The sequence below is a fragment of the Balaenoptera ricei genome, chromosome 21 (genome assembly GCF_028023285.1).
Source record: "Balaenoptera ricei isolate mBalRic1 chromosome 21, mBalRic1.hap2, whole genome shotgun sequence".
Lineage (NCBI taxonomy): Eukaryota > Metazoa > Chordata > Mammalia > Artiodactyla > Balaenopteridae > Balaenoptera > Balaenoptera ricei.
Genome location: NC_082659.1, coordinates 8,810,414 through 8,836,036, shown reverse-complemented (window position 1 = coordinate 8,836,036; position 25,623 = coordinate 8,810,414). Strand labels below are relative to the sequence as shown.

The following is a 25,623-nucleotide window of genomic DNA, read 5'->3' as shown; positions in this document are numbered from 1 at the left end:
TCTTTTTTTTTTTTCAAAACAAACAACTTTTTATTAAAGTATAGTTGATTTACAATGTTGTATTACTTTCAGGTGCACAGCAGAGTGATTCAGCTATGTACGCATGTCCCTCCCTCCCTCCCTCTCTCTTTCCCTCCCTTACTTCCTTTCTTTCCTTCCTTCCTCCCTTCTTCCTTCCCTTTCTCTCTCTTTCTTTCTTCTTGGAAGTCATCTAAATTAAATTAAAATAAAATGCCTTATTCCTTTTTTTGTAAATGGTAATGTCTTAATAGAGTAAAGCCACCCACAGATGGCCTTGGTATGAAACATTTTGGCCTGATACTATAAGGTATTAGAAGTAGAAGAAAGGAAGAGAGAATAATTATTCTAGTACTTTCATTCGTGCTTCTGATCCTTTCAAGATTTCCACCTTAATATTTGATTGTTGTTTTAATCTATGAACTCATTTTTTCTCTCCTACACTTTAAAATCTGATTGTATTGAGAAATGTTTGTCCCCTCAACAGTAAACTATCTACAAAGAATAACAGACTTGGATTTTCTCCACTCAAAAGTGGAAAATCCAGATGACTCTTGGGGTTCTAATCCTAGTCTGAAGGAAATGAGGTGAAGGGTATGTGGTCACTAAGTCTTACTTTCGTGCCTGCTATTCCCACTCGAACCTGAAGGAGACGTTGTTGAAAGGTGTGTCCTGAATTCAGAAGTGACGAGGTAGGGACTGGAGGACCGCTACGGCACCAAGCATCACTTAATAGTTACAAGACTGTCTTAACCCACTGCTTTTAGGAACAAAGCCCAGTCTGAGGCTGGGAACAACTTGAACATCAGGTACTTTGCAATCTAAGAGGCAGACATCCTTCTATTCCTTTATTTCTTCTTTTCTTTAGGGGGCAGATTCTCAGATGAGGGTGAAAGTAAAAACTGGATACTGAAGTTCACACGAATTCATTGTTGAGAGAAGTTTTCTGTAGTTAAGCATAATTTGGTTATTCATAAGAAAGAAGGAAACAGGAAGAGAAGAGAAGTAGTGTGATGCCCAGATGCACCTGCTGATCAAAGCCATAAGGATACGTCACACCAAGGTTTATTAAAGCGCATTGTTCTGCAGACGGCACTTGACTACACAGTTGGCAAAAGCCATAGCTCATCTAAGCCTTCCAGCCTCAAGAACAATGACATGCATTTCAATCAAAGAAGCAACAACATTCATATGGAAAACATATTTTTTTCAAAAATTTTTTTTCCTTTTCTTTTTGAAGTTAACGCTGTTGTGACAAGGAACACATCCCGTGTATGGACATGTCCCGTGTGTGAACACATGGACACGTCCCGTGTGTGAACACATCCCGTGTGTGAACACATCCGCACGTCCCGTGTGTGGACACGTCCTGTGTGTGGACACATCCGCACGTCCCGTGTGTGGACACATCCGCACGTCCCGTGTGTGGACACATCCGCACATCCCGTGTGTGGACACATCCCGTGTGTGGACACATCCCATGTGTGGACACATCCGTACGTCCCGTGTGTGGACATGTCCCATGTGTGAACACATGGACACGTCCCGTGTGTGAACACATCCGCACGTCCCGTGTGTGGACACATTCTGTGTGTGGACACATCGTACATCCTGTGTGTGGACACACCTGCACATCCTGTGTGTGGATACGTCCAGTGTGTGAATGGAGCCGCCAGCCATCCAGGAGCCCCCTCTTGGATACAAACTTTAAAAGCCACTTCTCTCTTTTCCACATAGCTCAAAGTTTCTACCATGAGAGTTTCTCAGTGATTAAGAAAAAATTTTGTATAAGAACTCTGTTGAAACTCACAAACAGTATCTGAAAGGAAAGAGGGCACTTTTCAGATTCCCTGTGACACTTCGCCAGTTTGGATTTGCTGGCTAATTATTTTGCTCTATGTAAAGAACCTAATCCCAAAGAATTTGGGGTCGAAGCCATTTACAGTGGTATCTGCACAAACCACGTCAACCTAAACGTCTTAAGCTGCTGAAACTGACACACTGAGGGCCACGGGGAGAGACTTAGGGGGACGTTCCTGGACAACATGGGCTCTAAGTACAAAGGGGGACTTAAGGGACAGTGTCTAACACAAACCTTCCCTACTGATCATTTCTGCCAGGAACCTGTGTCTGAGGAGCTCTGGCATCTGGTCGCGGCCCAGCATCAGCCAGAGAAACAGACATGTCAACAATTAACCCTGGCAGGAGTCCGTACCTGGGGACGCATCTCATGCGCTATAGGAGTTTAATGAAAAGACAACTCCTCTCCCTGGGAGGGAACAGAGTCCAAGGAGGTGTCACGCGACTGGATGAGGATGGATGAGTAGCAAAGACATGACAAAGCAAAGGCAAGGCCAGCTTAGGCGTGAGGCCACCAATGAAGGCTTGGAGGGAGTGGTCCCTGAGGCCCATCTGCTGGGGTGAAGACGGCAGGCTCCTGCAGGCACGGGGTCCCCTGTGCTGGACTCACAGACTGTGCGCAGCCAAGGAGGTTCCCCAACGGCCTCACTCTGCACTTTTCTCTACACTTTCACGGAAGCCAGTCTTGCTGCCGAGACCATCACCCATCGCTCTCTGCCTGGCTGGCAAATGCCAACCTTTCCCTGAGGTCTAAACTCACAGGAATCTACTCTGATGTCCCTTCTAAGCCTGTATCTCCCTGTGCGCTCCTCACATACAGTTCTGCACTGAATGTCCACTGCACTGTGTGTTGAGCTGATGGTCTGACTCTCTGTATTCTACAACATAGTAGACAGGACCTCATGAGCAGGTATCTGTTGAATGCCTGCCTTGATGTTACGGCTAGTGTTGCTTTTCCTGGAAACGGAAGTCCCAGCAGCCCTGGCAACAGTTTCCCGCCAATGCAGAGGATGTGTCCTAACCCAGCGGCACATAATCACTGCAACCCGGCGGCTGGAGAGCCAAGGGCAGCTTCCCCACCGCGGGCGAGGCGCTTCAGTGACCTGGGAATGCACAGCCATTCTAGCTCAGGGGCTGCAGAGGAGGCAAGAGAGAGTTTCTCTTTTCCTGTGTTTGTGTCATGCTGCGGTATTCCCAGGTCCCCAGTATAACATCAGATGGTCAGCTAAAATACACGAACGTTCTCCTTAAGACGCATCTAAAGAGGAAGGTCGGCTATAGTTTTCATGGTTCGGTCCTCAGTTTACCACCCCAGCCCTATGCTGAGCTGAGAACAGTCCCTGTCTTAGCAGCTCTGGCGGCCACAACAAGATATCACAGACGCACAGCTTGAACAACAGACATGCATTTCTCACAGCTCTGAAGTCTGGGTGGAAAGTCCAAGATCAAGGTTCTGGCCAAGGTGGTTTCTGTTCAGAGCAACCTTCCTGGCTGGCAGAGGGCTGTCTTCTCCCTGTGCCCTCACGTGGTCTTTCTTCTGTGCGTGTACATAAAATGGGAGAGAGGGCAAGTTCTCCGGTGTCTCTGCTCAGAAGGGCACTAATCCCCTCATGCGGGCCCATTCTCATGACTTCATCTAATCCCAATTATCTCCCCAAGGCCCCATCTTCAAATGTCATCACATGGAGCTCCCGCATATGAATTCTGGAGGCACAAATGTTCAGTCCATGAAAACCTCTACCCATGGGACTCAAGAACAGAAAACCTCTCTCTACCCGAAGCCCGAGACTCATTCTCTCTCCAGCCACATTGTGCTCACCCTTTAGGTGCATCTCTCTCCTGGGCCAGTTCGAGAATGGACCAGGGATGAAAGAGAGTAAATAGGCCACTTGATTTCTATCTGTCTGATTGCATAGGCAACATTATAGAACCAACATACAAAACTGCACCCCACATGCCTCTACTATTCCCAGTTCCACACATATCTGATAGGGGTAATTTGGAAAGCTAACCCACCTCTTTGTATTTTTTTTTTAGAAAACAACATTTTCTAAATAATTTTACAGAAACAAATCTACTAAGAATCCCGCAAATAATACTATCTTGCTTTTTTATAGAGGAAGTCCATCTAGTCTTCCTGGCAGCACCGTGGGCACCAGGAGCTAATGGACAGGAGACACATGAGGCCTTTTTAAACTGGAGCAGCCGTCATTCAAAAGTCTACAGATAACAAATGCTGGAGAGGGTGTGGAGAGAAGGGGCCCTCCTACACTGTTGGTGGGGATGTAAACTGGTGCAGCCACTGTGGAGAACAGTATGGAGGTTCCTTAAAAAAACTAAAAATAGAGTTACCATGTGATCCTGCAATCCCACTCCTGGGCATATATCTGCAGAAACCTCTAATTCGAAAAGATAGATGCACCCCTATGTTCACAGCAGCACTATTCACAACATACAAGACATGGAAACAACCTAAATGTCCATCCACAGATGAATGGATAAAGAAGATGTGGTACATATACACAATGGAATACTACTCAGCCATGAAGAATGAAATAATGTCATTTGCAGCAACATGGATGCAGCTAGAGATTATCATATTAAGTGAAATAAGTCAGATGAAGAAATATCATGTGATATCACTTATATATGGAATTTAAAAGAATGATACAAATAAACTTATTTAGAAAACAGAAATAGACTCACAGACATAGAAAACAAACTACTAGCTACCAAAGGGGAAGGCAGGAGGGATAAACTAGGAGTTTGGGATTAACAGATACACACTACTATCTATAAAATAGATAAACAACAAGGACCCACTGTACAGCACAGGCAACTATACTTGGTATCTTGTTATAACCTATAATGGAAAAGCATCTGAAAAAAATTATATAGGTATATATAAGTGAATCACTTTGCCGTACACTGAAACTAACACAACATTGTAAAATTAACTATATTTCAATTTAAAGAAAAGAAAAAAAAACGGAGCAGCCTATTCCTATGTTCTCGTAAGAGGCACTATAAGTGCTCTCGTGACGTCTACGTTCTCAGATGCAGGTGAGATGAAGAACGTAACTGCCCTCCCCCACTCGTGGCCACTCTTCTTTTCTCTGAAGCATTTGTTTCTCTCACTGGAGAGCACTCACAGGAGACAGAGGAAACACATCCTGTCGTCATTTTATGCTGACAACCAGCTGAACAGCCTGACAGGCCAGAGGCTCAGCGGTGAGCTCCATCCAACAGCCATTTGTGTGGCGGGGGAATTTACCTGGCCTCCAACATGCAAAGCAAAATGAGAACAACCTCCAGACTGACTGGTGACAATGCCTCGGAGCAAAGAGGTTAATGGATATCGTTTTTGTCTTTGTTTTTGTCCATGAGTCCTGCAGGCCCAGCACCACAGCCTTAAATGGTACAACTTGCTGACACACACCATGTGTTACCAGGAAGCCTCCAGCCAGGAACGCAGCACCACGGTCAAAACAGGATGCCCATGTGTTGGCATTCCTAGGTCTGCATTTGGCCCCTTACCTTCCTTCCTGAGGGGCTTTATTTGTAATTGGCCCAGAGATCTGGATTCTTATAGAAACAAGGAGGGGGAAACAGTATAGTAGTTTGGTGCACAAGTCACCCTAATTTAAATTCTAACCCTTATTCTGGGAAAGGAGTAGGCAGATGAGACTAAATATGCCCACCCCACATCCATCAAGGATACTCCCTCCCGTATCCAAGGAATCACTGTGACCCCTGACAACAGAATAAAGTGGTTCTATGGAAGGGCTAGAGCACCTCTAATCCTCTACCTTATATGATTTGAGCTAATTTGGTGAAAAGTTAAGGTGAATGTGTGGTTTAGAGAACTCAGTGTGATAGGTAATTTCCAAAACTTAATGTACTGACACACTTAATCTTAGCATCTCAAACTGCGTATGGAAACAATCCATCCAGACTTGAGGCTCAATTACTGAATGAGAGGCACTTGCCGTTCACTCTCTGCTTTATCTGTAAAATGGCTACAATGACTGTGCTTCAAAGCCCGTGGATTAAAAGCATTTCCCACTGCACCTTTTACAAGCTGGGCATTGACTACACGTTAGCTCAAATTATTAAGTCCATGTTGCTTTCCAAAATATATAATTCACTATATATATAATTCACTATAAGGCAAGAGAAACTTTACTTGTAACTGACAGTGGGGTAAACTGGAATTCCAGGCCTCTCAGCTAAAACGTTATTCAAAAGCAAATTCAAGTGCTGTTCCGCTGTGAAGCAGTCATACGGTAGACCAATTATTTTCTCACACATACACTGTCTGAAATCGCTGTCCAACTGCTTCATGGTCAAGTGCGTAGCCCTGGAGAGATTTAACCTCCTTAAGATCAGGGCCACATCTTTTACTTTGCATCACCCAGCAGCTGCTGGGCATGTAAGCCCTGAAGAAGTCCTTGCTGAAGGTGGTGTCACCTTCCCTCTTCCCGCGCCATCCCAACACCACGTGCCTCTCCTGGCCGGGGCAGAGACCAGCTTTCTCCCGCACTGCTCCCCTAGCTCAAATGTACTTCTTGAGTCAAAAAGCCAAAGAGGTGGCCAGCTGGGGGTTAAGGGGTTCTATGCCCCAACTTGGCAAATCAATTGTTAGTTTTTCAAGTAGACATTCTGTATTACTCAGCCATAAAAAAGAATGAAATAATGCCATTTGCAGCAACATGGATGGACCTAGACATGATCATACTAAGGGAAGTAAGTCAGACAGAGAAAGACAAATACCACAGGATTATCACTTATATGTGCAATCTAAAAAAATGGTACAAATGAACTTATATACAAAACAGAACTAGACCCACAGACATAGAAAACAAACTTACGGTTACCAAAGGGGAAGTGCAGGGGCGGGGAATTGGTAAATCAGGAGTTTGGGTTTAAAATATACACACTCCTGTATATAAAATAAACAACAAAGACCTACTGTACAGCACAGGGGACTCTACTCAGTATTTTGTAATAACCTATAAGAGAAAGAATCTGAAAAAGAATATACATATATCTGTATAACTGAATCACTTTGCTGTACACGTGAAACTAACACAACATTGTAAACATTGTAAATCAACTATACTTCGATTTAAAAAAATGCAATGTTTTAAAAAGAAAAAAAAAGTAGACCTCCTGCTCCTTGGGTCCTGAAGAGATTCAGCATAGGAGTGTTTATATTAAGAAGAAAATATTGATGGAGAAGATAACTCCTGAAGCCATTATGAACTAATACTTCAGCGGGAAGCATTCTCCCTGAAACTCCACTTCCTTTTACATGGAATGGGGTAACGACACCTGCCCGCGGAGCTTTACGGAGAAGATAAGATGTGGACCCCTCTCTACAGGCTGAACCCTTTGGGTCAGAGCCGATGCCCATCTCAGGGTTGTACTTTAGCCCAAAGCAGAAAAATTAGCAACAGCTAGAACTAATGAGAGCTTACTGTAAGACAGGCACTGCTCTAAATGCCTGTGTGAGCCTCAAAATAACCCAGTGAGAGAGGGGCCATTATTATGCCTACCTTTCAAACAAAGAACCTTAAAATAACAGAATCAAGCGATGCGTCCAAGGCCAACCCGGTCGGCAACTAACCCCAGGCGACGTGGCGTGACTGATCTGGCTCTTGGACATGATGCTGCCCTGAGTCAACAGCAGCTGGAAGGAAAGGGGAGCTTCAGGGAGTAAGTCCTCTTTCCTGGACTGGATCTTGGGTTCCCTCAGGTAAGAGTCTCCATCAGTAAGTCCCCAGTGCGTAGCTAATAGCAGTGGTGGTGGGGCTCTGATCACTCGGGGAGGGAATGCGGGCTCCCGGAGCTGCCCCCGAGTGGCGGAGGGCAGGCCCGGATGTGATGCACACCTGCCAGGGCCGGGCGCCCAGCGTGCACACGGGTTCCCTGCAGCATGCTTTTGGAAGGCCTCGGGAGACCACACAGCTGTGAGGATTTAGACAAAGTGCTTCAGTCACTGTTCCCCTCATCTCAAAACGTCCGGTGAATCCAGACCTGCAACCTCAAAGGAGAGCTTAAAAGGCAAAGCATGTGGATAGGAAGACGCTCCCACTAAGAAATGTGCCCAGTGCCTTCTGCACGCCGGGCCTGGTGCCTGTCTCCATGTGGAAGACAGAAATCGAGGGAAGGCCCTCCCTCCTGCCCAGAAGACCTCTCTCCGCTGCACCCTGCGCACAGTGTCCCCAGCGTGGGACCCTCTCACGGTGGGTGGGCGTGTGCTCTGCGATCCTGTCGCATAGATACCCCCCCCTCATCGCGCCGTGATCAGCCACAGACATATCTTAGGGATTCATCCCGACGCCATCGGGTCTTGGTGGCGTTGTCACTGAAGCTGTTTTCTCACCTGCAAGGGAACTGGCCCCAACCTGGCCAAGCAGCCAGGAGGTGTCCCTGCCGGGGTGCGGGGGACACTGCCCGCCCAGCTCCCCACCTGCCTGCGAGCCCTCAGTCTGGGCGGTGCCCTCTGCACCCTGATTCTTCAGCTCTCTCTACACCCACGTGCCACCCACACCCTTCCACTCAGTCCCCTTCCCACCTGCCTCCTGCAAAATGAGCTTCCCAAGCTCTCACCTGGGAGCCCTGACTCACCCATGCCCATTCATGGGATAGTATCACCGTTTCCTTGTGCTACTTCTGGAAAACGGGGTTGCTTTAAAGTGGAAGGAGGGCGGTGATTCGTTAATAATGGCCGTACTGCCTTCTGCAGATGAATCCCATATTCACAGGAAGGATGCCAGTATTTAGAAAATATCTGCCTGAATTTGGCCACACTATCTTTTGGGGAGTAAAGAAAGAGTAACATGGCCCTTTCCAGGGTTAGCAGTTTGCATAAGCACAATCGGGTGGAATGAGTAAAGTACAACCTAAAAATATATTCCTTTAACTCCAAGAATCTTTTCCCAGTGATTTCTTGATAAGAAGTACTAATTGAGGGGTCAGTTTCTTTTCAGGAAAGGGCGAGCTATGTTTCAGCAAAAATCAGGCACTTTTATTATCTGATGAAGCTTTAAATAAGCTTTCACTTAAACAGTAATGCAAATATGACAAAGTATCTAATTTTCTTAGTAAAATTAAGAGAAATATTATTTAAATCAAGATTTCTATGAGAATCACGTAGGTTGTCAGTTAACTGTTATTATTTTTTTAAGTTAATCAGTTGTGTTATTTTTTGTTTTTCAACAATGCAAAGTTAATTGCAAACTATTTTAACGCGTCCACATTTTGAAAATGGGCTCGGAACTTGGCCTCTGCAAAGCTGCCCCCTCATCTGCTGGGAGCACTTCCTCGGGGAAGCCACAGACTGTTTTGACCCTTAGAATGAATCCTGGGCAATTTAAACTGCTGGTGTTGCTGCATCTTTGCTACAAAGAAAACTCCGACAGCCTCACAATAAGCACCATGATTTCACACTTTATCTGGCCCTTCTCCCTTCTGACTGCGAAGTCCACTTGTGAACTCACCTCCACATCTTAGATAATGATGTGAGATGAGCTGAAATGACAGAAGCCTGCAGCAAAGATCTGGAAACTAACTCGACTGCAAGGGCTCCTTTGATGGCTCTACCTCGTGCCTTTTTATTTTATCTTTCAGCTCAAAAAGAAACTCCCTTAACCCTTAGGATGGGATTCCAAATTCCACCTTCAGTACCTTTCCACAAATATTAACCTTACACAGTTCAGGGTGAAATCTCCTCATGTTATTCCTAATGTACCAAAAATTTAAAACACAGTTTATTGCAACTTTTCCTTCTTTTTTTTTTCCGGTGGGCTTTGTATTTAATGTTTTCTTGTAATGTAAGTGAACTTAAAAAAAAAAAAAAAAAAACCCTATTTTTTCTATTACCTGTTGTGCATGTGAGGGGCTAGAAGTGTGACAACACAGAGTGATTTATTCCTGCAGGTGTGTGCTGCTGCAAAATGACGGCAGCAAATTAGTTTATGCCACCAAGTTCTGACAATTATACCTTCTAAACAGACCTCAGTTCTGTTCATGTCTCTCCCACCCACGGCCCAGTGCAAACTCACCTGGCTGACGGCTGCTAACCGCCAACTGATCTTCGGACCAGGTCACTCCCTTCATCCTACTGATGCACTGAGTCTTCCTAAACAAGCGCAGCCCAGACCGTGGGCTTCCGATCCAACCACTCTCAGTGCTTTTCCACTGCAGTCAGAATAAAGCCCAACACCTGTAATACAGCCTGCAGGGCCCTAATCAATCTCATCTCAACCCCTTTCTGTTGGCCTAACTTACTTTCCCTCACACTTTAGCCGAACGTATTTTTCTCCAGCTTTATTGAGGTGTATGATTGACCAATAAAAACTAAGGTGAGCAAAGTGACGTTTTGATATATGTATACATGTGAAATGATGACCACAATCATGCTAATTAACACATCCATCCCCTCAAACAGTTGCCATAATGTGTGTGTGTGTGTGTGTGTGTGTGTGTGTGGTAAGGACACAAGATCTACTCTGTAAGCAAATTTCAAGTATACGATAACAGTGTTATTAACTACATAATCACCGTGTTGTACACTGGGTCTCCTTTGTGGAACCTAAAAATGCAGAAGCCATAGTATCAGACAGCAGAATAGTGGTTGCTAGGGGCTGGAGGCACGGGGTATAATAAGATGTTGGTCAAAGGGTCCAAACTTTCAGGTGTAAGATGAGAAGGTTTTGCTTCACTTTATCTTCACTTCTCATTTTTGAATAACAGGTCCACAGGTCAACTCTCCCTGCAGGGCTTAATCTGTGCCCTTTGTTATACTTTCTCATGGTAGCTTGTACTTTTTGGGCAAAGCCGTTCCATCTGTGATGCTTCTTCACACAGCCCTGATGTACCTGTTGAACGTCTGTCTCCCTGGAGGTGGGGTCGCCGGCTCACCACTGTACCCCTCCCCCCATGCTCAGCCCAGGGGATGGCAAAGAGGAGGCCCTCAAGAAATACCCAAGACACAAGTTTAGAAGACCGTTGTGTAGGGCAGAAATAATTCAGCACTCAACTTCTAAAAAGAATAGTGATGTTTCCTCCATCCAGACTAAAAACAACAGAATTTAGGATGTTTTTAAAAGGGAAACAGAGGGGAATTCCCTGGCGGTCCAGGGGTTAGGACTCGGCACTTTCACTGCCAGGTCCGGGTTCAATCCCTGGGTCAGGAAACTAAGATCCTGCAAGCCAGTCGGCACGGCAGAAAAAAAAAAAAAGGGAGACAGAGAAAGATGGAGATAGAATGCAAGAAATAAAGATATCATTCATTGCAAAAGCTACTTTATAATCTCCTATCAATGGACTGAAACAACTCAAGTCGTCAAAGGGATCAAAATGCAAAACAGTCTTTTAAACAAATGAGACAAATTTAATGAGACAAATTTGTTTGCCCCTTCCTTTTACACCTTTGGTCTACAGAAATGAAAGAAGGAAAATAACTTACATGACGAGGTAAAAATTTTGCATCACTGTAAATTCTCAGAATGCTCTAAGAATTATATCAGTCTTTATTAACATAAGTATACCAATTAAATACACTTCTCAAAATAATCGATTTTTTAAATATCCTGAATGGAAAGAATTGTGATTTTTCAAGGAAATCAGCTAAGAAAATTGCCAGTTTTTATAAACACCACAATACGTGAATGCGTTAGGGTGAAGGACAGAATAGAAAATTCATAATAGTGTAATTACAAATGATTAGTAAACACAAAAATTGTACAACCTCCCTAGTAATCAAAGAGGTGGAAATTAAATGACACTTTCCCCCCTAGCAAATGAGCAAAGAAGAAAATCTATCATACTTCAAGCTGTAATAGGACAGTTGGAGTCAGCAGAAATTAGTACAGATTTCTGCAGAGTCATTTTCCAATATTTATTAAGTACCTTAAAAAGGTTGTTAACCAGTGTTTCCCCTTCCTTCTACTGAGCTGTCTAAAAGAAAGACCCAGAAACATTAGCGAAGATATAGATAGATGGACAGATGGATGGATTGATGGGTTGGTGGGTGTATGGATAGATTGATGGGTTGGTGGGTGGATGGAAGGATGCAAGCATGGTTAGATGGATGGATGGATAGATAGATGGATAGATGGATGGATGGATGGATGGATGGATGGATGGATGGATGGGTGGATGGGTGGATGGGTGGATGGATGGATGGATGGATGGATGGATGGATAGATGGATGGATGCATGCATGGTTAGATGGATGGATGGATGGGTGGATGGGTGGATAGATGGATGGATGGATGGATGGATGGATGGATGGGTGGATGGGTGGATGGATGGATGGATGGGTGGGTGGATGGGTGGGTGGATGGGTGGGTGGATGGATGGATGGGTGGATGGGTGGATGGGTGGATGGGTGGATGGATGGATGGATGGATGGATAGATGGATGGATGCATGCATGGTTAGATGGATGGATGGATAGGTGGATAGGTGGATGGGTGGATGGGTGGATGGGTGGATGGAAGGATGGATGGATGGATGGGTGGGTGGATGGGTGGGTGGATAGATGGATGGATGGATGGGTGGGTGGATGGATGGATGGGTGGGTGGGTGGATGGGTGGGTGGATGGGTGGGTGGATGGATGGATGGATGGATGGATGGATGGATGGATGGATGGGTGGATAGATGGATGGATGGATGCATGCATGGTTAGATGGATGGATGGATAGGTGGATGGATGGACGGACAGACAGAGGTATTATCTCTATCTTTTTCTTTGTATATCAGGCTGCTAGTCTACAAGCATCCTTGTGTGATTGGAAAACAGAAGCCATTTCCAGGTGACAGACCCCAACCCTGGGCTCACCATTTAGTGAGTGAAGTCCATGCCACCCTCTGCAGGGTGTCTGGCTCCAAAGCTTAACCTAAAGAGCTATGTGAGGTGGGGAAAATCCCTTCAATTACAATCTATATCTGAATATTAGTGAAGTCATTAAGTAACATAACAAAGTATTATGATGAAATATTGCAGTCATTAAAATGGATGCTTTAAAGGGCTTTTAAAATCCAGAAAAAGTGATCAATATAAAGTACTGAGTGAAAAATCAGAATATAAAAAATATGTAATTGTCACTAATGTGTTAAAATGCAAAGGGGACAGCGTTCTCTGAGTGGAAGTTTCTCTCTTTGACCAAACTCTACTCGGACTCCCCTGAGCTCTTTTTCAACTAGACCTAACTTTTGGAATCCCATGTTCCTCTCTGCTCTGTCCAGTCTTAGCAAGAATCCTGCTGTCTCTTTAACCAGAAGCCCTCTCCCTTAACACCTGAACCACCTTCTATATTTGATTAGGTTCCTCATCCCCCAGGTGATGGTGTGATCACCCTGAACTGCCTTCTGCAAGAACCCCCTTCATCAGGTTGGTTTAGCCAGAATTCGCCTCACTCCTGATGCTTCCTCTTCGCAGTTTTCCATCCCGGCTCCCTCCTGCTCCTTGGCTATAAAGCCCCACTTCCCACGCTGTGTTCAGACCCTACTGCAATGGCCCTAAATACAGTCTGCCTTACCATTGTGTACCAAGTGCCTGGAATAATTTTTCATAGCAGTGAGAATGTTATTTTTTCTTTAACAAGAGTCAGGGATATTTCTTCTCTCTTGTAATGAGGTCTTAGGCTGGAATCCAGAACACGTTCACTGTGGAGATTTAGATAAACTGAGCGATTTGAGCTGAACAGGAGTGACAGCATTGCAGGATGGCTTTTGCTCACGGATGAAGGACGAGAGGCAACCTATCTGGCCACTGGGAGAGACGGGGAAGTGGAGAACCTGTCTTGGGTGTTTCTCTTGCCTGGTCTCATGAACTATTCCTGAACCCTGTGAGAAGGCTCTTGAAAGCTGAAAGAGCTGTGTGAGATCTTTTAAAACCCAGGCAGGCTGTGTAGGACCCCAAGAAATAGAACTGGACTCAATCATTCTCCTGCTCAACCCCTTTACCCCTTTTCCTCCCTCTATAGGTTCCATTTCTCCCTGAACTTCTCCCTGTTAGGGACTCCTAACAGCACTGCCTACTCAATGCAGTAAGTTTCTACTTTTAAACACTGAGCTTGTATTATGTTTGTCACCAGAGAATATAAAGGGGGAAAGTACCCATAAACAAACATATGGGTGAATAAATTATCCATCCTACTCCATGATTTTTTCCTTAGCCACAGAAAACACCGAAGATTATTATAGTTTCTTAAAGCACACACACGCATCATGTTGCAAACTGAGTAAATTTCCATCTCACACCATGATACACCTACAACCGAAGTCCATAAACAAGAAAACCTATCCATTCACATCATCATTTTGTTTAGTATCGAATGAGGGAAGAAACTAAACAGATGAAACAAGGTCATCTTTATAATTAAGCAAAGATAGATACGAGAACAGCAGGACTTGTCGATTTGATTTGTGGGTATTGTTTTCCCCCATAAATACATACTAGAAGTGGACGGCTTGCCACCTAAAGGGATTTGCGCTAAGTGGAACCATCAACAGCACTTAGGAACTTGTTAGAAATACAGAATTTCAGTGTCTTCTCGAGTGGCAGAGTGAAAATCTGCATTTTAACAAGATCCCAGGTTGTTTGTAGGCACGTCAAAGCCCAGGCAGTGGAGGGGGAGACTGCCCCAAGCACTCCGGGCGCTGCAGGGAGGAGCTGACTCGTCTTCGCCAGGTGGATTTGCCGCTGCAGGTGGTTCTGTAAATTTACGGCAGGACCACTCAGGCTTAGCCTTGACAGACCAGGTGGCTTCAATGTTAACAACTAAGCTTGAACTATTCAGCTGAGAACAAGGGCAGTGAGAGGGTTTTTGTCTGAGCAGATTACCTCTGGCAAGTGTGTCACACAGCATGGCTGCCATTCTTTGCAGGTGACAGAAGTCCCACAAACTGAGGTTCTAATGGGGAGAAGCAATTAGGAAGGCTCATTCCTATATTAACAAACATTCACGAAGTTAGAAGAAAAGTGAGTCCTTAAATTCTTGTCAAACAGAAAAAAAAGTTATGGATATATGAGTGTGAATATTATAAAAATAACTCAAAGAGTGTTATCAAGAGAAATCAGAATAAGTCTTTCCATTTCAGGTTTAATGGGAAAATGTCACATAAATATCAACTACTGTAGATTTCCCAGAACAGTGCACTAAACACTAAAACACTAATAATCACATATGCTCCTTAAAAACTGGTGAAGTTTTTAAACGACAGATTTGAGTTGTGAACCTTACTTCGTACATGTCATCCCTCTATTTCTAGAAATTTCTATTTTTATTTCAGTTATCCCCAGAACATCTTTTTGGGGCGGAAGAGTTTTACTAAAGAGAAAGAGAAGGGATACATATTTTTTCTAATCAGAACTCACTCCTGATGAATGCCAAGTAAATACTGGAAGAAAGCTTCAAACTTCCTTCTGGGGTCATTGTAAGGAGGCATCCTAAGGATCCTACATGTTTGATTGATGTGACGTATATACGAAAATTCAACTCTTCCAATTTGTTGCCACTACTGATTAGGAGCAGATTAGCTTTCAAAAAATCAGATGTCTGGAGCGACTGCAAAGCAATAAACTTCAAAAAACCCACGTATATTTAAAATATAAAATTACCATTTCTTGCATAAGAAAGTTTGTACTGCAAGTATTTTTCCCATCTCTCTGGAATGAATCATGGCAATCCAAATTTCAAACATGTACTCTATATAAAGAGATACAGAGAGAGACAGACAGAGGGAGGGAGAGACAGACAGAGGGAAAGAGAGTCGGGGGAGAGACAGAGAGGGGATGAGAGGGAGAAAAATGGCTAGTTCCAGAGCCTACCTTCTCTGTCAGGCAGATCCTCCTTCTGGCAAAGGAAAAGGACGGGGAGAGTAAGTTAGGTGGCACCTACTACAATCACCAGAAACCCAAGCAAACCCACATAAAAATGTTTCACAGAGAGTTGAAGGTCGGCTGTTTCCAAGTCCATGGTCTGTCTACGCTTTGATGCCACCTGCTGGGTGGGTTGAGGCAATATGGGTTCACAGTGGCCTCATTTCCTCTGGTCAAACTCCAGCCCAAGAAAGACCAGAGAATCACTCCACCTCCTCTGACCCACATGTTAAACCCTTCAGGTGAAGCTGTGTCTTTAAGTGCTCTGCTAAGACATAGTCTTCTTGGTGACCAAGTCAATCCCTGCACCTAATTCTGTTGTTTCCCTGTCTTCTATCTCTCTTAATAAAACAGGGCATACAAATACTGACAAGCGTGCCCAAGCACATAATTACACCTCTGAGCATAGAATATCTCATAAGGTATATGGTTCACACATGCTACTTTAACTAGGGACTTCTCCCAACTCATTAAAATATACTTCCTTTCTAAACAATCCAGCCCATCAGGGCTATGGACAGGGACAGCTTCATGGCAGGCCAGCCACGTGGGTCGGTGCTTGGAAGGGCCTGCACTGGGCTGAATGTTCTGCTGTTGGCATCTTGAAATTCTTAATAAATTGTAGACAAGAAGCTCTAGAGTTTCTTTTACACTCAAAAAACCTAAAAAATTACAGACCTTGTCCTAGTTATGAAGATTTTTTTCCCCCTTTTTTTAAAAGGAAATTATAATTCTATTTTAAAATTTGCAATTTTTACTTACGATGTGTTACGAGAATTTTAAAGGATTCTTTAGAATTGTCCTTTAGAATATGACAGGCTAGGTTTGTATAGCAGAAACAAATTCTTATAAAAGCCAAGGCAAAAAAAAGCAACAAACAAAAAGTAAACTGATTCATTTATTTAAGAGGGGAAATAACGAGCAATGTATTAAAGCAAATGTGTATGGATTTTAACATCAAGGATTAATGAATTTACTAATACGTACCATGGTAAACCAGAGGAAGGAGTAGGGTTATTTTCTAACAATATATTATATTGAAGGAAGAACATATTAATCAATGGAAAATTATTGAATAAATAAAGTAGGGTCCAGAAGAATAGTCATGAAATTTGGCAATATAAAGGAAAAGTGAGATAGGGCATTTGAATTTTAGTCACATGTTCATAGAATTTAGAGTAGACACTCCCTTAGACATAGTTTAGAAGAAATAGGCACATGAAAAGGTGCAGAACTGCAAACCGAAACTATAACGAGGTATCACCTCACACCAGTCAGAATGGCCATCATGAAAAAGTCTACAAACAATAAATGCTGGAGAGGGTGTGGAGAAAAGGGAACCCTCCTACACTGTTGGTGGGAATGTAAATTGGTGCAGCCACTATGGAGAACAGTATGGAGGTTCCTCATTAAACTAAAATCAGAGCTACCATATGATCCAGCAATCCCACTCCTGGGCATATATCTGCAGAAAACTCTAAGTGGAAAAGATACATGCACCCCAATGTGCACTGCAGCACTATTTACAACAGGTAAGACATGGAAGCAGCCTAAGTGTCCACTGACAGATGAATGGATAAAGAAGATGTGGTACACATATACAATGGAATATCATTCAGCCATAAAAAAGAATGAAATAATGCCATTTGCAGCAAGATGGATGGACCTAGAGATTATCATAGTAAGTGAAGTAAGTCAGACAAAGACTAATATATGATATCACTTATATGTGGAATCTAAAAATATGATATAAATGAACTTATTTACAAAACAGACATAAACTCACAGACATAGAAAACAACCTTATGATCACCAAAGGGGAAAGTGGGGGGAGGAATAAATTAGGAGTTTGGGATTAACATATACAAATTACTATGTATAAAATATAAAATAAAAACAAGGACCTACTGCGTAGTACAGAGAACTATATTCAATAACTTGTAATAACCTATAATGGAAAAGAATATGAAAAAGAATACACATATGTGTGTGTATATATATATATATATATATATATATATATATGTATAACTGAATCACTTTGCTGTACACCTGAAACTAACACAACATTGTAAATCAACTATACTTCAATTAAAAAAAATTATCCACAAGAGTTATTTTTCAACACCTTTTAGTGCATAAATCTTTCTTCAGAGAACCTTTAGGGGACAGAACATAAATACTATTGAAAAATATAGATAAGCTTTCAGTAAAGTGGGGAATTAATTAATTCCACAAATATTGGCTGGGCACCAATTATGCACAAATATTATTCTAAGCCTAGACCATACATCCCCATGGACCATACAACTGAGTGCAGAAAACTTCAGTAAAGAATACATATAAATCATTTTGGGACTTCCCTGGTGGCTCAGTGGTTAAGAACCCGCCTGCCAATGCAGGGGACACGGGTTGGATACCTGGTCCTGGAAGATCCCACATACCACGGAGAAACTAAGCCCATGTGGCAGAACAACTGAGCCTGAGCTCTAGAGCCTGCGAGCCACAACTACTGAGCCCGCGCGCCTAGAGCCTGGGCTCCGCAACAAGAGAAGCCACTGCAACCAGAAGCCCGCGCACTGCAACAAAGAGCAGCCCCCGCTCGCCGCAACTAGGGAAAGCCTGCATGCAGCAATGAAGACCCAACGCAGCCAAAAATAATAAATAAATAAAATAAATAAATTCATTAAAAATATATATATAAATCATTTTGTCTTTACACCACTTTCCCAACCACATGCTTTTATGTTACCTAACCCAGTTTGCATAGCAATTCTCTGGAACAATCCTAATAAAAATAAGGAAGGGAATCCCAAATAGCTAACTGGTGACAACAACCAAAGGAAAAATACAGAGATAACCAGCGTTCAGATCACGGTTCTTTCCATCTCATCACCCCACCGTTCTTCATAAAGACTGCTGGACTCTGGATACTTATGGCACAATGTAGGGTTAATTCCAGAACTGGAGGTTCTGAACCATCTCGAGGTTCCAGGTTCCTGCCTTCTGAACTTCCCGGAGCCCACCTACCAGTCTCCTTGGAAATCCTATTCACCGCAATGATATTTATACCTGATAATTTTCTTTGTTTCAACATTTATTTTTTCTTACCAGTGCCTGATGAAGCAAAGGCTGTTAAGAATGTCCCATAAAAATAAAAAATATTATTGTTAAATGGCTGTATTACATAATTATAAAAAGAAAAGTAGGGGCAGATTTCAAGTAATTATCATCCATTTAACATGTAAAAGAATTATTTTTATAACGTTATTTTCTTTTGCATTCTTTATATTGGTACATTTACCATAATGACCTTCTGATAATGTGCTGTAATAACTGTTAGGATTTGGAAGCCTAAAGACTTAACACAGAAACTGGAAAACATTGTAGAAGGTAAAAAATTCCATAATGTCACCAGTTGATGTTAAATTATATCACATTATGATAGAAAAATAACGTACATTATTTTCTTTCTCCTTGAGGGGGAAACTTGAAACTTGTCTAGGGACTATGTTCGCCCATATATTAGCATTACACACAGACATTAATCAAATATTCATGAAGCTTTCTAAAATCATCCTTTGAAAATTGCTTTAGTCAATCTTTAGGTTAAGTTGGCTCTCTGTAACAGCATATAGATTTCTGACTCAGATACGTTACTAATGATGAAGAGCTGGATTGTTGAATGATGACTTTTTTCTTCTTAGAGATCTTTATATTTACATGTAATTTCAACTTTCTGCGGCTAACAGACTATCTTTTGTAGTGAGAAAAACAAATATTGCTTTGAAAACTGAAGCTCAGGGAATTCCGTGGTAAATCCAATTTCCCACAGCTGACACATGATGGGATTACGCTAAGAATACATGTCTTGATCCCTAGCCCAATGTCCCTTGCAGAGAACTGTCTGAATTTGTACCACTAATCAAACATTTGTGAGCTTTTCTCCTAGGGAACTATGAATAGTGTTCGTGTATTCAGCATTATACCTCCAAACCAGCACTGGCTCCAGTGAACCCATGGTGGGGACCTGAGAAGGCACCCTACTGGTCTATGGCTTTACCATCATAGTCAAAAATAAAAAGGTCAGTCATCATGTCTGAATATTTCTGAAGTTGTCACAAATATAACACCCCTTCCAACAAGATGTTTTTACATTTTCCTACAGACACATTCTCTTTCCATCTGGCTAACTCCCTCATCTCCTTCAAATCTCTGCTCTTATCACCTTCTCAATAAGACCCACCTTGACTACACTATTTTAAACTCCAAACTACAACCTACCATTTATTTCCCACACACACCCTACCCTAGCCATTACCAACTCCCTTATCCTTCTCTTCTTTCTTTTATAATATTTATCAACTGCTAGCACATTATAGAGTTTACATGTTAAATCACTGACCATGGTCTGCTTTCCCCAACTGTAATGCGAAGCAAAGATCTTTGCTTGTTTTGGTCACTGATGTATCCCAAGAATCTAGAAAAAGGGTAACACACAGCACTCAATTTATGTGTTGAAAATAAGTCCTTTTATATCACATTGATTGAGAATGTTTGTTTAATTCTCATAGGTGCTTAAAAGCATAACAATACTTTTAATATAAGAAATCAGAACATATACATACCACACACAAGATAATGTACTTAATGAACTTAGTGCCTGGCATATAATAAACGCTTAAGGATTTGTGATTGACCTTCCTTGGTCAATCACAAACTGAACATTCTCACTCACAAATAGAACATTCTCAATCTCCTCAATTACATCAACCTTTAGGGGAAAAAGAGAACCCTCATGAATGATAAGCAAGGCAGAGTTCTTCAAGGCTTGATGGTGCCACGATGGGGGTGGGGAGGAGTTTTGGGTAAGAGATGTGAAAAAGATCAAATGGTTTCTTTTATTATTTTGGCTTTTATTTCTGAAGGTAAGATTGAGATGACCTAGCAAAATCTGCTTGTTTATGAGGGGAAAGGGACAAAGTGGTCTTTGTTTTATAGATGTTTCATGCAGTGTATTCCTCAGAATTCAACCTCTGCCACAGAAAATAAGTATTAGGCAAAAAGGGTCCCATGATCAAACACATTTGGGAAATGCTTGGTAAAAACAAGATCAAGCACTGTCTTTAATGCAGGACTTCATGGAGGTGCCTGTACACTAACGTACACTGACTGTCTCCCCAGGGCGGGGATACTGAGCCCCTTACCTGGGGCATCAAACAGGTTTACCTGGGGACCATATTTTGGGGGAACAGCACTGAGGGCTATTGTTCTGCTGAACACACTTGGGGACGTCGCTCCGGGTGAGAGGGTTCCAGACTCTCTCCTGCTGCTGGTATGGCAAGGCTCGCCCCGAGGACACAGCCTGCACAGAGGTCACCTCTGTACTGGAGAAAGGGGTCTATTCATGGTGTGGAAATGAAGAATCCCAACCTCAACCTAGAACTTCACTTCAGAGTTTAGGCAGTAAGGACAAGAAGCCCCTCTAGTGACATAAATGGCCCGGCCCAGCCTATGAGTCCAGGCGAATTTGGAAGTGCTGTCCAAGCTATTAAGAAGGAATGGTGCAGTCACTTCGGAGGACAGTTAGGCAGTTTCTTACGGAATTTAGTCTACTCTTACATCAGGTCCAGCAATCACACTCCTCCGTATTTACCCAAAGGAGTTGAAAACTTATGTCCACACGAAAACCTGCACACGGATGTTTATAGCAGCTTTATTCATAATTGCCAAAACTTAGAAGCAACCAAGATGTCCTTCAGTAGGTGAATGGATAAACTGTGGTACATCCAGACGATGAAATATTTTTCAGCACTTAAAGGAAATGAGCTATCAAGCCATGAAAAGACTTAGAGGAAACTTAAATGCATATAACTAAGTGAAAGAAGCCAACCTGAAAAGGTTACACATTGTATGCTTCCAACTATAGGACATTTTGGAAAAAGCTAAACTATGGAGGCAGTAAAAAAGATCAGTGGAAGAAATATGAAAAAAAAAAAAAGATCAGTGATTGCCAATGGTTGGGGGAAGGAGGGATGAACAGGTGAAGCACAAATGATTTTTAGGGTAGCGGAAATTCTCTCTCTGATAGATGATGATGGATACATGTCATTATACATTTGTTCAAACCCAAAGAATGTATCGATACAACACCAAGAGTGAACTCTCATGTAAACTAGACACTTTGGGTGATGATGATGTGTCAATATAGGTTCATCAATTGCAACAAATGTACTACTCTGATGGGTCATGTAGATAATAGAGAAAGCTGTTGTGTGTGGGGCTTGGGGTATATGGAAAATCTCTGTACCTTCCACCTCAATTTTTCTGCGACCCGTAAAGTGCTCTAAAAAATTATCTCTATTTAAAAATAAATAAAATTTTAAATAGAAGAATAAACCACAAGCTGGATCTTCACTCCCCCAACGACAATAACAAAAAAAAAAAAAAGAAGAAGGAATGAATGTTTGCTAACATGAAACCGTATATACATTCCCCATGGTAGGAAGCAACTGAAGATTCAATATGGTAGCCACCTCTTCTTGGGAAACATGGGTGATATTTGGGTAATATTTGAGCTCACATGGCCCAGTATTCTCTGTGATGTAACGACTAGTTGGAAGAATAACATATATCTCACGTTATGTCAACCTTCCAAAGTTTAGACTGGAAAACCAATTTTCTTTTAATAACCACATGCAATTTACAATCCATGAATTCACCAGAATGGTAAAAGCAGTCCCTTCCACTACACGTTAGATGCTATTCTAATTATCATTTCTAATTTTAGGTATCAGTAAATATTTCCTTTTCAACACAAGTCCCTTCCTTGAGCAAATCTAAAGAAAGTTTGAAAAGATAAAACGGAAAATATGTATAAATATGCCAGTAACTCAAAGATTCTTTTTCTCTGGTAAAAGGCTTAATTGTACCGGGCGGAAAATTTTTTTTAGAATATGCCAACACTTCATCGCTATTTACAGGATGTACTCACCATCCTGATGCAAAAAGCTCCTCTCCAACAATGAGGTCTTAATCACTGCTCAGCTTTTTCTTTAGATGACATCCTCCCCTGAATGTTAGTGGCTGAATTGATTAGACACTGATACTTCTTAAATCACAGCTAATGACAAGCATATTTTTAGCTACTGGACACAAATTCGAGCCAGTAATATGCAGGTGCTTGTGAAAGCTGCACTCACAAATTCCCTGCCAACTTTCTGAGGGCTACCTATAAATCAATTTTTTAAAAAGAATAGAATAGAATAATGGTACAAAAGGCCAACAGAGAAGAGAATATATAATAGAAGTGAGTTTATAATAAATGAAAAATGTAACAGCTATGAAGGAATTCCACCCCCCCATCACACGAGTATATGGAATATTTAATTTTTTAAAAATTCTGTTGAAAGTACTGGCTTACAAGCTCACTATATCATTTACGTTATGCCATATTTATTTAATGTAATATAATGTACGAATTTGGAAGGACGATTTAAGTGTTTTGAGATTCTCCTATCAAGCACTTGCCTTTTGAGACAAAAGGGGTACAGAAGACCCCAAAGGCAACTAGGGGTCTGCCCACCCCAGTGCTCAAGGAGTCCATGTAACCACACATGGGAGGCAGTGGTCGTGTCAAAGTAAATATTCTAAATGGTCTCTAACAAAGTTAGTTGGGGGAGTATCCCAAAGTTGTTTCTTTCTCTCAACCCCAATAAAGCTTTGTTGAAAATATAAAATACATGCAGGGTGGGAAGGGTAACTTTATAAATATGGCATGGAAAAGAATGTGATTTTTGAGATGCAAAGATTATATATATATTTCCATGGACTTTTAGGCATGTTTAGAGGATTTCTGGACTTCCTGGCTCTTCTACAAAACGCGTTTGGAACAGCGGTAATCAACACAGCAAAATGTATGCCACCACCATTTCTTATGCAAATTTTCACTTCATTTATTTCTGATTTGTCATTACTCTAGTAAGTGCATAATTGCTAAAATCAACCTTGCCTCTATGCTTTGAGTCCCATGTTGTTTAACTACACTACTATTGCGGAACGCAATGTACAACAATTTTGCAGACAGACGTGCATGTGAATTTCTCAGTCCTACTTTTGGCCTTAAACGTACGATCTTGCTCGAATTTCTTGACCCTTAGTGGTCTTCATTTCCTCCTCTGAAAATAACATAGACTTGTAAGGATTAAAGAGATATACAGAAACTGAACAAAGTAAAAATAATAATATAAAAAATACTGTAAAAATAAAAAGGGGTGAACATGTCAAATGAACATAAAAACACCATTTACTTTCATCTTAAAGACCCAGTGGGAAAGGGGTTACCTTCAATTTAGAGAAAACCACAGTGAGGTTCAGTAGAACAGTGGGTAGGGGTGCCCCATGTCATGGATGATGCGACAACGGGAGAAATCCCAGGAGACCGGCTGGGTGCTGTGAAGAGTACAGGGCCGGCAATGGATACATACTGAGAGGAAACTGGCAAAAGCCTGTACTCTCAAGGAAAGTGCAACAGAGCTAAGAAGTTAGGAACTTAAATACCGTAGACTTGTGAAGAAAGCATGGATTTGACTGTAAAGGCCATAATCATACAAAGAGGAGCAGTCTTGTCTGGATGAAGCTCTTCAAAAAGAGTTTGCAAAATTCATTTTCCTTCCGCTCCCCCTCGCCTGGTCTGCTGACCTCTAATCACAGGCTGTAGGTATTCCATCAGGAAGAGGTATGCAGTTTCCAAATGATGCAAGCTCTTGGTACCAAGCCATCTAGGAAATCTGCCTGTGTCATCATTTTCAAATTGATCGTCTCTTCTGAGAACTTTCTAACCATGTTCTATATGTGAGTCATACCCACTACATCTGTAACATCGGGCAAATTACGAAAAGTTTGACCTTGAATTATATATTATGGTACTATGTTCTAAGCATGAGAAGTTTCATTGTAAGAGACTAATATCATTCTTCCATGTATTTTAATTTTATTATACTAGTCCTACTGTACCCTTTCTGTTATGGCTTATTATTTCACAATACAATTTTAAATGATAACTATTTTTAACCATCCATTCAAGGGTTGAATAATTTTCTCTTTTAGAAAATTAAATATCACCATTTTTCTTCATCTCATTTATAATCACGGATTTCCCTCTCTTTAAATGGATTAAGAATTCTTTCTTTAATACTTTTAAGAATGCATGCATTTCTGGTAATTTTAATATTTCTTAGCACTTTCTTAATAGTTATGTATAAAGTTATACAGTTTCAATTACTTCTTTTTTTTAAATGAGGAATTAGAGACATAAAAATTTGTGCCTGGTAGATTAAAAAAAAAAAAAATAGGTGAAAAGTTTGTCCCATTGTTTAAGGAAATACAGCATTGTGGTTAATGCATGAACTGCAGAGCAAAGCCATCGCAGATACAAATCCTAACTTTAACTCCTCACTCTGTCTATGCCTGGATTTTCTCATCTGTTAAACTGAGGGTAATACTACTATCTTCCCTGAAGGACTGTCATGAGTTTTACATGTGCATGAGATTGCATGCCCATGGCAAACGTGAAACATATATGAGTTACTATAATGATGGTTCAGCTATGGTGGACTAATCACTAATCACTTGCAAGATAACATTTTTCAAAATCATTACCGTCTTAGTCCCTTGGGGTTGCCATAACAAAATACCAGGGACTGTGGGAGCTTAAAGAATGGGAACTTATTTCTCACAGTTCTGGAGGCTGGATGTCCAAGATCCCTGGGTTTCTGGTGAGAGCCCTCTTCCTGGCTTGCATTGTCCGTCCCGGGCACCTGTACCAGGCTGGGAGGGGGATGAGGGAG

The 25,623-nt window shown here is 41.9% G+C and overlaps 1 protein-coding gene and 1 pseudogene across 1 annotated transcript in view; both read right to left on the bottom strand.

Annotated features, from left to right (window-relative positions):
* The window catches only part of CSMD1 (CUB and Sushi multiple domains 1), a 1,821,295-nt gene that overhangs the window by 1,087,012 nt on the left and 708,660 nt on the right, over positions 1 to 25,623 (bottom strand). The window lies entirely within an intron of this gene.
* On the bottom strand, positions 12,012 to 12,530 carry LOC132356626 (guanine nucleotide exchange factor subunit RIC1-like; annotated as a pseudogene).